The sequence below is a fragment of the Belonocnema kinseyi genome, chromosome 2 (genome assembly GCF_010883055.1).
Source record: "Belonocnema kinseyi isolate 2016_QV_RU_SX_M_011 chromosome 2, B_treatae_v1, whole genome shotgun sequence".
In the NCBI taxonomy this organism is placed as follows: Eukaryota; Metazoa; Arthropoda; class Insecta; order Hymenoptera; family Cynipidae; genus Belonocnema; species Belonocnema kinseyi.
In genome coordinates, this window is record NC_046658.1 from 113,410,424 (window position 1) to 113,424,375 (window position 13,952).

The following is a 13,952-nucleotide window of genomic DNA, read 5'->3' on the forward strand; positions in this document are numbered from 1 at the left end:
ACATTTTTTATTCAAGCTTTTTTAAAATCGGCAAAGAAGGATTTTATAAGGCATCCAAATATTGACTTATAGTAAAATATTTTTTCTGGTGCGAATATTCTAAAATTTGATCACAGTTTGAGAAACGTCAATTGATAACGCGAGAATAATTTTAGAAATTTTCGACTCCCTCCCCCCATCTATTGTAAGAATTCGTAAGATTTTAGTTTACCCCCTTCCTTCCTCACGTAAGATTTGATTTTTTCACTTAGGATATACAAATTTTAACAATTTATTTTACTGCAAACGAGGTATCAAAAGATTTTTTCAGTGCTCTCAAAGGATTTTAATAGGGTTTAAGGTACTTCAAGGACTTTAATCAGATTTCAAGAGGTTTTATGATATTTTTCAGAGATTTCAAAAGATTTCCACTGATTTTGAAGGAGTATACAGAATTTTTAAAGAATTTAAATATTTTAAGCGACTGAAGGGATTTAGAAAGACTTCACAGAATCTCAAAGAATTTTAAGGAATTTTCAGTATTTCGAAGGATCTCAAGGAGCTTAGTGCTTAGAAAGAATTTTAGGAGATTATGTACGATATCCATTTTTAGAGTATTAGAGTATTAGAGTTTAATATTTTTAAGTTGAGGATTCTAAAAATGGTTTCAGAGTCTCTCCCGCAAGTTTTTTTTTCTTTTCACGCTGCATTGATATTTTAGGATAAAACTCAAAAATAATGCTACAAACTATTCATACTGGTGTCTTAAATTGCTATTTTTATACTTACGAAGATGTTATTGTCGTTACAAATCGATTTATTCAAATTGATTTCAAATCAAAGTTAATAATATAATTCTTCAAAATAAAACTAAGAATCCAAAGACTAAATTTGAACAGGCACTTTAAAATGTTCCTATTGTAATTTAAAATAAATACTCTTAAAAAAAAGGAAATTTTCCTAAAGAAGAAAGAAAAATTTGGACAAAAATAAAAAAGAGGAAAGAAAAATGAGAAATAAAAAAGAGAAGGAAGGGAATTTGGTTGGTTTCCTTTTCACTTTTCTTTCTTCTTTTTTATTTTTGTCCAAATTTTTGTTTCTCTTTTAGAAAAATTTGTTTTTTATTAAAGAGGATCTTTTTGCAAATTAAAATAGGCAAATTTTATGTTGGTTGTCCAAATTTGGTCGTTGGATTCTTGTTTTTATTTTCAGGAATTCTATATATTAACTTGATTATTGGACCTTTTAATATGATTTTAAATTTCATTTCAATTTAATTTTAATGTTTTAAATTTCGAAGTTAATAATGATTATTAATTTTACGTAATATTTTTTATAAAATGTGCGGTCACATAATCTATTATACTATAAAATGAAAAGATGTTTTGAAACGCTGACTTCAAAACTTATTCCATTATTATTTAAGATTTCCCACACTTTAAAATAATTGTATTTGTTATCACGTATTTCTCAAATATTTAAAAAAATATTTGTTTGATCATATTTGCATATCCTATCACGCGATCTTTATCAATGTGTCAAATTCGTATCCATCACGAATGTCACCGCGAAGTACTACGGATGTATTCACTGCGGGTGTATTTATTTGTGCTAATTTTATGAACATATTTCTTCCTCATGCAAATGAATTTGCTCCCTTATAAAGGATGATGTTTTTCTAACAAAAAAAAGATAATGTTTTCAATATTTTTCAAGCTTATGTGTTATATTCCAAATTAAAACATCATAGAAACAGTGTAACTTTTTTCTAACTTACTAATAGATATTGATTAATCGAGAATGACAATTGAAAGTTTCTTCAATGGTTGAATCCTCACGTCTCGGAAACGCAGACAACTAGTTGAAATGCAGTATTGCTACATTTCGAATATAAAAGAAAATCCTTTTATGAGCAAGGAAAATAATTTTGTTGCCAAAATTAAAAACCGATAAGATGAAGATGGAGTAGGATCTTTTTTTTAAGAAATAATTTTAATTTGAACGATATTAGTAATTTATAATAGGTCATGAAAGATTCTTAATTTGAGCAATTGATGTGTCTATAAGACGGAAAAATATATCATCTACATTACTATTGTATTCTCTATATTAAAAAAGTTTTCCTCATATCCACAAGATAAACAATGTGTTAAAAAAATTTTTAAATCGGCCTTGCTAGATCATAAGAGGTAATAGAATGTTTCTCAATAAGTCAATCCATTCTCTCGAAAACGCGAACAGACTACAGTATTCCTTATATGAACAAAGACGTGTAGTACATTTAATATACCATCATCTTGTAGAATCAATATACATATATAGTAAAACGAAGTGCGTGAAATTTAAAAGTTCTTTGCTGCACCCACATCTTTTCAATTATTTAAAACTACAGCAATAACCTCCAATTCGTCGGGTAATTTCTTATTTATGATCAAAATAAAACGTGCGGGACGGATTTTCATCAAAATTCACTGTGAATGTCAGTATTTTTACTTGAGCACCACTGATTTTAGTTTAGGCGTCTTAATTATTCGCTTAATTGAACTTTTCCACTTAAAACCCAGTATAATGTATGTTCTATTAGAAAAAAATATCATGCTTTATTATTTAGAAATGAGCATTACTGCTAAAATGATTTTTATTTTGTGTAAAGTAAAATTACCTGACTTTTCTAATAGTTTATCAATATACATGTATATTAAATTTGCCATGCAGCCTCTTAATTACCATTTCATAGACCGAGTTCCTAGATTTACTATACAAATGTATAGTAAATGTATGTTTAAATTGCAAAAATTTTTAACAGTGTAAATCGATGCGTGTAAACGACGCGAGCAAATACATTACATATAGTGTAGTCGTATTTTAAATATTAAAAAAGTTTTTTCATATCAAAACATAATAAACGATTCTTTTGAAAGTTCATCGATCAGTAACGACAGGTCATAAAAGTTTCAACAATAGGTTGATCGATGCGTCTCAAAAAGGCGAACAAACACGCTATATATTAAAGTAATCAACCTTCTCCAGGTGAAAAAATTTGTATTCTAAAATTAATAGTATAAAAGTAAATAATAAATAAATATTTAAAAGTCAGAATTGTTAAGTAATAGAACATTTTTTAACATTGTACTTACAGTTTAGTCATAATAAAATTTGTTGACAGTTTTAATCCATTTTAATCCACGCTATATACTGTATTATTGTAGTTTAAGTATCTAATTTTTTTTCATATAAACAAGCTACATTTTTTAAATCTGTAAGTAAAAAAATACTTTTAAATTGCCGATCAAGCTCATAATGCTATCAGACCTGGACATCAGTCGAAGCTACAATTCTTCTAATTTGTATGATCATAGTTCTTTTATTTCTCCATATATAGCAAACAGAATAAAGTTACACACAAATACACACATGGATATTTATTTAAAACAATATATATTTTCGAACTCCTGGGGTCGAATTACATTGAAGTATGGCTTTGAGGAAGCAATACGTTTCGTGATCTTTAGTTTCATATTTTTATACTTTCTTGTGTTAACCTTAATTAACAAACTATACTATACGTAGATTCGAAATTTTTTTGTTTTTGAAAATCTCATTGTATATAATATCCAACTTTTGGCAATCACCATTAAACATTTATAATCAAGGGAAATCTAGAGAAAGGTAGTGAAGTTCATGATGACTATCTCGATTAGTTTTGATTAACTAGAATGAAGCAATTACTTGTTGGTCAGAGCCCGCAAATCTCGATGATGGAAGGTGACTGTATACTCGACTTCTGCTTTCGAACAATTTACTTGTTGTGACATAGTCTGTACCCATAAGGTTTCGTTTTAGTAAAAGGTTTCCTTCACTGTGGTCAGTGATCCTAATACGTTTGATCTACTCTTTAATTTCTATCATTTTAAAACTTGTTAATAATAATAACAATTGTTGATAGCTATCCGTGTGTCCTAACAATGTTTGCAAATTAGTTATTTTTCATTTAAATAATGAAGTTTGTAAATAAAAAAATAGCCAAATAGTGCATTTGTGAATCAAGTTTGTTTAAGCAACTAATAATTCTGATCAGATGTCCAAATACCATAATAATTCTTTGTTGATTCCGTAATAAAAAGGGTTACTTTTTCATTACATATGTTTAAAGTAAATATTTACTCGTTAGTAAATCTTGAATTTAAGATACCAGAATTTCAGAATATTCTAGAATATTAAAGGATACTTCATTTATAGATATTTTATTTAAAGATATTCATGTAAGAATATTTCAAGAGAATACATAATACTCTAGACAATTTTTGTACTAGTAAATTAATGTCAATACAATTTTTAACTTTCAAAGATTTCAAACTTCCACTAGGTTATACATTGTTCAAGATCATTGTTGAATATACTGTTCTAGAACATTCCAAAACGAACCAGAATGTACTAGGAAAAATCAGACTATTTTATTAAAGCCAAGAATATTCGAAAATTTGCAGATAACTTTAAAATTAGGAATGAGGAATAAAATTCAAAATTATTCCTGAAAATTTCGCAAAGCTTTCCATAAGATTTCCGATTTTTCAAATAAAATTGAAGAATATTTCGTTAAAAAATATTCTAGAAAACTTCGGACTATTCCCTTCTTCCAGAATAGTCTAGGATATTTCGAAACATTGTTAAAAATTCCAAAACTTTCTAGAATATTCGAGAAAAGTCCAGAGCATTCCAGAACTGAAAGAAGAATGTTTCAGAAAACCCCAAATACTCCAGAATATTGTAAATTATTCCAAAACATTTCATGATAGTAGAAAAATATAAAACATATATCCTTACAAACAATTTTAGAATGTTCTAGAATGGTCTAGCAATTTTGAGTTTAAAAACCATACAATCTTAGGTAATAGTTTTATACGAAAATTTAATAGAATGAAGTAAGATCGACCCATAATCGACAAAATTAATAAAAATGATAAAACCTACCGAATCGGAATGTATAATACATGAATCCGATCCGGAAATTGCTGTCCGAGCTCGTGTTAGACTTGACCTGAAAATATCAAGTCTAGTCCGGTTCACGAACAGGAAGCCCGATTTCTCATTATGTCTGACAAGATATGGATTTTTCTACTGAAACACATTTCTTTATTTTCTTGCTGTGTCACGTTTGAAACACAAACTGACTCTTTCAAGAAAGTAAACTACAATATTTACATTGTTTACAACACATACTGGAATATTGTTGAAGATACCAAATATGGAAAAATATAAATATCTTTTTCAATTCTTCGAAACTTCCAGTATTCAAAACCCGTTTATATAATATTATATACAATTTCTTTCTTCAAACTTGCTGTTTTACTCAGAAGAATAAATATCTGATTCACTATAAAATTTAAATAATTTTATTCTTGAAATAGAAATGGTGCTTGATTTAGCAACAATTTTAAATAAAGAATGACATTATATTAAACTAATTTATATTTTCCAAACTTTGTTTAATTCAGATATTTTAATTTTATGTGAAGTTGTAAATATTTAATTCATTCATGAAGAAAGTACTGGTTTTCATGAGGCTAATGTTATATAAAATAGCTTTTGCAAGATACTCTATAAAGTTCTTGAAAGTAATTACTTACTGACTGAAAAAGGACACATTATAATTTAAAAGACAAGTTTTATTCTCGCTATTTCTCCATTATTTTTACAAGACGAACCTTTTTTTACTACATTCTATAATATTTTCAAATTTCAAGAGGAACTTTATAATAAAAAGTGTTATAATTATTATATATTTAAAGTTATAATATAGCATATTGTGTACAAGGGAGATAAGCGGGACTTTTTCGATGATATATGTTTTCAGTAGGAGTAGATTTTTTTAAACAGAATTGCTAGAAATCTGTAGAAATCATACAAAATCAATTTTAAAAAAATTAATTAAATTTATTCCCTAAAATTATCTAGAAATTCTTTTAAATTTGTAAAATTTTCTAAAATCTGTAAATAATTGTAGGAAAACCTACTAAATTCTTTTACACCTCTTTGATATGTTTAAAATTTCCTTAAGTACATGGTAATCTTTTCAGTCTCGTTTCATAGGCATTGGAAGGAAGTATAATTTTTGTTAAGGTTTTCAGATTTATCGAACAATATCCTACATCTGTGTAGAAACTATTCAGAAACAATTTTCAGTGGTTAAGAATAATTTAATAATTTATTTATAATATTATGATAAAATAAAAGTTATTTTTCGGGATTGGCAAGATTTAGCTAATTCAAATCCAGACTTTTGATCTAAAATGTAAGAGATAATAATATTTAATTAACATTTAATTAAAACTAAATGACATTTAGAAATTAAAAAAAAATTTATAAACATTTTCACAGTTTGAATATATTGCTTAACAAATAGGCTCAACGTTTCACGGAATCAACTATAAGAATATATTTCCTATAACCAAAAAATTTTAAACTCAAAATTTAGTAATATTATTAATAATTTAAACAATTTTTATTTTTGTTAGTTTTTCAAGAATACGCTCCATTTTTTACAGAATTAACTAAGACTGTTTTTACAATTACTTTTTACGATCATAATTTGCAAGTTCATAGGAATTAATAATTATTTACATCATTTTCATTCAAAAAATTCAGCGTTTGAGTATTTTTCAACAAATAGGCTACATTTTTCACTATGTCAAGTAAGAATGTATTTCTGAAAACTTTTCTTTATGATAATTTGAAAATTTATAAGAATTATTTATTTGAAAGAATTTTTAAAAACAAATTCAAGGTCAGGTATTTCTTAATGATCAGGCTCAAATATTTTTTACGGAATCAACTAAGAATGTCTTTTCAATGATTCGTCGCTATGATACTTGCAAATTTATAATAATTTTTAATGATTAGGATAATTTTCATTAAAAAAATTAGTTTGTCTATTTTCCAAAGAATAGGCTCACTTTCTTCAAGGCATTAACTGCGAATACCTTTGCAATTACTTTTAACTATGAGATTTGCCAAAGTGTTCAGTGTTTGGCAATTTTTCAACGAATACGCTTTAATTTTTCTCAACGAAATCGACTAAAACTATCTTTGCAACGCCTCTTTGCTATGATACTTCCCAAATTAACCAAAATTAGTAATTAGTTAAACTCTGTATTTGTTTATGAAAAAGGTTTAAATTAATAAAAAATCTTGTGAATGTGCAAAGCATATTAGCAAAGCGGCATCAAGAAAATATTCCTAGTTGATTTTGTAGAAAAAAGGATCCTATTCCTTGAAAAATATTCAAACTATAAATTTGTTTATCAAATAGTTTAGATGATTGCCGAGTATCATCTGTTTTTTTATAGATACATTGTTCGAAATTATTTTAACCCACTGGGAATTATTTATAGATATCTTTAAGGCAGATATAAGATCATGCTTGGTAAATATAAAAATCTTTTTAAAAACGGTATATGTCTCAAAAGTTAATGCAACAATAAATGTCAATTTTGTTATTCAATAATAAAGGAACCAATTTTTTTATAGAATTTTCAGACAGACCAATCTTTGTGAAATTCAAAAAGCTTTCATAAAAAAAGTCCACCCCGAATAAATGGTGTAGAGGAAACCAGTACTAGGTGGATACGAGTACGAACTGGATAATCGGAAAAAGAGACTAGACTTACAAATAAAATTTCTGTAATTTTTTATAAGTTAGAATATTAAAATTTAATTTTGTAAATAGCTTTTTCATCACTGCCTTTCTATTTTTATTTGAAAACAGTAAAAACGTGTTTTTGACATAACGATGAAAATTTTGTCCTCTGACAGATAAGAAGTACCACTCGGTACACGGTGAATAAATTGTTGATAGGTGAGTCTAGGGTTAGGGTAATGTACCCAAGTTTTGACAGTTTAAAGCGAACTTCAGGCTTTGAGAAAGAAATTAATGTCAAAAATTGTATGTATGATAAATGTAATACTAATATATACAGTGCTAATATATGGTAATATGGTATCAGATTCTAAGCTTTATTTATCTCAATATATATTTGAAACTGAAAAATAATAAAAATTAGCTCTTAGCCTAAAAATGCAATTCTTGGCAGGGCGAACGCAATTCTTGGCAGGGGTGGACCCAATTATTGGCACCCCAATCATATGAAGAAGAAATGGTGAAGTTATCAGATTAAACTAAACTTTAATGGTATCATGGAGAAGTACGAGTAAATAGGGAAGAAGAAACAGTTTTTATCAATTATTTTTCGTTTATAAACAAATAATCTGGATTAAATTACTTAATTATCAGCATGTATCTAGTTCAAATTCCTAGGTGGTGATCCTCACCTTCTTTTGAGTGCTATATCAGAATCAGTAGAATCGGTATTTTTCGAAAATTGATGTTCCTTGTTGTTAGTGTCTTTGGCTTTTAACTTCTATTTTCAAGTAACTGCTTTAGCAGAATCAAGAAGATCGTTAATATTCGATGATTGATTTTTTTTATGTAATAGTTTCTTTGGTTTCGAACTTTTTTCTATTTCTATCTTCTTGCGATTTTTCTGAAATTTCATTTCGTCGTTTTCGTTCTTGCTTCTCAGCTTCCTTAGTCTTAGCTTCATCATTTTCCAATTAAATTTTGCTAATTCCTAATCTCTCCATGCCTGTGATGTTAAAGCATAGATAACTATTTCCTTCATTTGCCTTTCTTCTCGTTTTGGGGTTAGAGGGTAACACAAAGAAGCAATTTCTTGTGGATGTCAGGGTGAAATTGCTTTGCACTTTAAATTTGTAGGTTCATGTAATGTTTCGTTGATTGCATACTAACCTGAAAACTGATTACAAAACACTTATTTTCTCACAACAATAATAAAATCCACCTTATTATTATTCAACACATTTTCAGAAGTGTTAAAAACTACATCCGAAGATTCTTTTTCTAAACGTAAATCAGGCAGTAATTTTTTTGTACAGACTAGTTGTAGGTGATACATTAGACTGATTTGTGGTTAAGTCTACATCGCTGAAATACGAATTTACTCTTATTTCTGAGTAACATACATCACTAAATATAATTACTTACTTAATTATTTGAAGTAAATCTTCAGTAATTTACTTCGAAATATTCCTTTTGCCTTTACTTCGGTCTTTCATTTTAACTTTTACAAAAAAACAAACGAACTTCACCATACTTTTTCCGATTGCCAAGAATAGAAATCATTGCAAGAACATACAACCCAATTTTTTGCAGGAGGTTCCAAGAATTGCATACAGTGCTTTAGATTGAAAATTCATTGGCACCCCTATTATTTATTAAATAAATTATAGTTAAATCGTAGTTATTTTGTTATTAAAAATTTTAATATTTCCGCCAGTCTAGAAATTGATTTATCCACAGAAACTTTTTTTCCCTACTGTGAGATTGAAAGGTCAGCAGATCTTTGAGAGTCAATACGGAGGTAATCATCAACTTGCAGCTTGTTATGTCGGGTTATGAAAAAACTTTGGACGCAATAAGTAGGAGGGGTCATGAATGAGAGAAGCAGCGTCGTTTGACTTGAGAATAAACGAGACCCGCTGCAATATAAACACGACCTGCGACTCGACGTCTAGATTGCTTTTGAGAAATGAGGTCGGTTTTCTTTTTACCCTTTAACCCTTTTCTCCTCCAGCCCTCTGTCTTTCCGTCGCGATACTTTTATACCTGTTACGTTCTAAGAACCTTTCTGAAAACGCTTTTACTGGTAAACCCTGGAACGAAGAGTGCTTGACGGAATTTCGAGACGACATATATACGAGGTATAATGTACTTTCTTAAAAAGTTGGTAAAAGTACGTTACTAGAATTTTATGCGAAGTACATTTCAGTTGAGATTAAGTTTTCAATTAAAAAAATTAGTGCTCAAATTTCAAAAAAGAATTAAAATGAATACTATTACAAGCCTTAACAGTCTCTGTCAGAATTCTTTTAATTCAAAACTCATTATGAAAATGTCTTTTCTATTCATGCATCAAAGGTGTATGTCAATGAAAAAAGTTGTTCTGCGTTTAAAACAGATATTTCAATTATTAAGAATCAGCATAACTCCCTTACTCTTCCATAAAGTGTGATAATATTATAGGTCAATCGATTTGCATCGAATCAAACAATCTTTTCCATTCTTGGATCAATTTCAAATTATGTTAATGAAAAGAGTTTTTCTATAAAAAATCGAGTTTTAAAATATTATTAAGTGCTAAAAAATGAAATATGTATTTGGAGAAATCCTTCTATCAGTTTCAAAATATTAGTGTTAAAAATAAGCCCTCTAAATTTTATCAATTTATGTGTAACTGTTTTCAACTTATCGTGTTCACCAAAAAGTGTGACATCTAGATATCCAGCCAGCCACCCACACACACACCCACACACACACACATACAGACCAGGACAATGGTATGTTTACCATATGATGTATTTGAATTTTATCTTTATTTATCCTTTATCTTTATATATATATATATACAAACATATTTGATCTAGTATTATTTTGATCTAATTATTATTCAAGGTCAAAATGTACTGAAACATAACTAAACCTTAGATTATTCATATTGAGCAATACGAAAATTGAAAGCAGTTGAATTTTTTACATTTATGAAGAGAGCGAACACATCCAAAGTTCAAAATAAGCTTTTAAGAAAATTACATAAAAACAAAACTGAATTCCTAGTGTTTTCTGAGCGGTATCTACTATGTTTTAAAATCTCTAATATCTAGAATTTAACCTATTTACTCTAAACCAGATTTCTTTGAGTATTTTAGCAAGTCTACAATACCCCCACGTAACTCAAATAGAAAAAATAGCAACAAAATGTCTTTTTCTTGTTTAAAATTCTTTTTTGAACTCTTTTAAGGAGTTGAATTTCATATTTAAAATCAGGACTTCATATTACAGATACATATTCTAGTTTAGATCTTTAATATTGCGATAAATGCATGAACAGTGCTTTCTTGGAAAGAATTTTGTTGTTGTATTTATTCTTTATGAATATTTAAATATATTTATAAAGAAATATGACTTTGAGAGGAATCGAACTGATCCACTTTCAATACGTGAAAATGATAATCCACTGGATATGAGAGTACAATTTAAATATAAAGTATCAATTAGTACAAGAGTTAATATATTTTTAGTTCTTTTTTCTTGGTTAGCTAATATATTATATATTTGAAAATTAAATATTCTTATTCATGCACACGATTTTTCAATGATTTTTATGTTACAAATAAATTCCGGATAATAATTTATTGAAACAAAAATTGATTCATAGTGGTTAGAAATGGGATTTTGAATTATAAAAGGAATTTTGTGGATGAAAAGGAGCTTTTGGATTGAAAAAGGTGCCCAGAAGGGATGAGAAACAAGGGTTTCTATTCTAAAAGGAGTCTGAGGCGATGGAAAAGGCGATTTGGCCAGTAATCAATTATTTATTGTTTTTTATTTATGATGGTTAAGTATTTTTTTATTATTTATAGGTCACAGAAGTTTTTAATATTTTTCAATAGATTTATTTCATTAAAACGAAAACATTTTATACTTAATATATTGGTGTATTTTAAAAATGGACAACTTTTTATGTTTTAAAAGTTAAACAAATTGACAAATCTGTATATATTATAATTATACTTGCTCACATGGGCCTTTTTAATTGAGCCAATCGATTCGTAGTATCATAAAAAATACATTTAGTACTTACAATAATGCTATATGCACAAAGCTAAGAAAGTTTTTCTTGAACAAAAGTTAAGAAAATGTACACATCTGCACATATCATAACTTTATTTGGCCATAGAGTATTTCTAAATACATCCATCGATTCATCTTGATACAATGGAAAAATTTGGTATGTTTTCTGTTGCTGTATTCATAATACTTGAAAAAATATTTATTCATATGTTAATTTAAAATTAAAAACTACAAAAATGTGTAAAGACGAACATTTTCTTACGTAGATAACTAAGATTATTCTATTCAATTATATTCACTGATTACAACCTTGTGTTTTCAAATAATCAGCTCGCATGTTTTGATAGTACTGCCAATTCTACGATAAAATTTCTTAAAATTTTTTGATATTTAAAATTCATTTCTTGTCATTCTTACGGTGATCAATTAATCAACCCCAACATTGGTTGTTAAAAAAGATGTATTAATCATGTACATTTATCGTTACAAAGCTTTTTCGATGAGGTAGAAATTATTTTTAAATAATTTCACTAATCTTAGCGTTCACAGCGTAAAAGTAACAATATTTTTTCTTCATTTTTTTACTATTCAATCTATTTTTATGATACAAAACTTATTATTCGTAACAAAAGAAGTTATCTTAATTTTATTAATTTCGCTTTTGTGATATATTTTCTAAACGTAATTGTGCAATAATTTTATACTTTTAATTATTGGCAATCACATTCAATGATTAAATCTGGATTGGGTTTCATTATTGCGTGTTTAATTGAATTTAACTAACTTAAAAATGTGCATATCATATTTTGCTAAAGGATGGTAAATGAAGCACTATGTGTTAAGTGCGGAATTTAAATATCAGCTAAAGTGCTTCCGTAGAAACACATTGAACACACGCCTGACACGCAAACCTTACTTTCAAGAAGAACTAACGGAAAGTGATCTTTATTCAAATTTTATTTCCATTTCACTACCCAAGCAATTATGCCGTGATCTTATCCTTCGCTTTGCATATGTTGAAAGTATCCTAACATCCTTCGATTAAGGGCAAGAACTTTTGAAATTGTTCAGTCACTACTCATCGTTCCTCAATAGCATAGCTAATAGTAGGTTTCAGCTTTCACTAAAAGCTGTTCAAATATTGAAAATCTTATCAAAAACATTTACAATCGAAAAAAATCCGCTAGTAAAAGCTTGAAAGTTCAATCAAGAAATTAAAATCAAATGTAGTAGACTGTGTTACTTATGTCGACTAGAGTCATAGATGGTGAAACGTTTTGACTACACATCAGTAGTTCTTTTCAATATTCAAAAATTGGTTGTGGAAATAACCTAGACAATAACCATGTAACTATTGAAATTATATAGCTATGTACACACATATATGTATGCCTATATATAATTAAAAATTTGTCATAAGGACAACCGCAGGATTTCGCCGGGAGCGGGTGCTAATCTGAAAAATTGCACCCACTTCCAGCAAAATCGCGGTAAAATTTCAGCCATAACCACGTCTCACAACCGTGAGATAGGTGGTTACAGTCTGTAAAGGAATCAATACGACGATCCAGCAAAAGCCTCGTGGACCCTAAGAACACGGAGCGACCCAAGGACAACCGCCTTCTGCATTTTTCCCGCAAGTGTTCTAGCATATTGTTGACACGCAGGGATGCTTTTTAGGCTATTAGCAAGTGAAAGCTTAGTACCTCCAAGAGCGCCGTGGATAAGGACGATCAGTTTAATAGAATATTCCGGGTACAATCGTTGCAACTCCCTTATAAGGTTTCGATACCTCTCTTTCTTTTCATTCTCCTTGGCTATGATGTTTTTGTCAGCTGGTGCTGAAAATTCGATAACGAACATGGTTCGCTTCTCGAAGTCAAGAAGAACCATGTCAGGCCTCGAGTGAGCAACAGAAACAATTGTCGAGAATATAAAGTTCCAGTATATACGGCACTTCCCATTCTCGACAATTGACTCAATTTCCCTAGGAGCATTTAGAGGAGCGATATGAAGGTGAATGTCGTAGGAGTGACAGAGATGGTAATAAAGCACTCTTAGTGCCGCATTGTGCCTTTAAATATAGGTCGTTCCCGCGTGAGTTAAACTCCTCTTATCGAGGAGCTGTTCACGAAAGTTTTTCTCTTGTGCTTTCTTAATCCAGGCTTTCAGGAGTGAGTACTCGAGATTGATAAGATTTGATGCATTTTGCTCACCCCTAATACTGAAGTCAAGTCCGAGTGTTTCAGCAGCCTCCTCCGCTGCT